Source organism: Salvelinus sp. IW2-2015, linkage group LG17 (genome assembly GCF_002910315.2).
Source record: "Salvelinus sp. IW2-2015 linkage group LG17, ASM291031v2, whole genome shotgun sequence".
Taxonomy (NCBI): domain Eukaryota; kingdom Metazoa; phylum Chordata; class Actinopteri; order Salmoniformes; family Salmonidae; genus Salvelinus; species Salvelinus sp. IW2-2015.
Genome location: NC_036857.1, coordinates 40,027,022 through 40,027,538, shown reverse-complemented (window position 1 = coordinate 40,027,538; position 517 = coordinate 40,027,022).

Sequence of the window (517 nt, the reverse complement as noted above, 5' to 3'; positions counted from 1 at the left end):
CGACTAGACTTTATTGGTGTAGTGAAGAGTGAAGTCTTTGACAACAATTGTCATTTTGTAATGGTTTGAACCACAAGACTGGCAAGAACTCACATTTTGGTGATTGGATTAACTCACAATTATCTTTTGCAAGATCTGATTTACAGGGGGTCTACGGGGAGAAGTGCACTCTCCAAAGAACAGGAATATCAACGTTAGCGTGATTTGAACCCTGATGCATGGCATTGTAGTATTACAAATCTTGCTAATATATTCTTTAATAAAAAATGTAAATGCTCTATCTATTCAAAGCAGACGCTAACAGCCGTATTCTGTGACTGGTAAGTGACCTGGCATAATCGTTCTCTACACCAGTGTTTCCCAACTGGGGGTATGTGGAAATAAAAAAAATCTAAATGTGAAGGAAAATATTATTGGGAATATTACATATGTTCAAGTTATTTAAATATGAATAGGCAGGAAAACATTTACGGTGGTCACTGGTGTGAAATCTCTTGTTTTTATATTTATAGGCCTT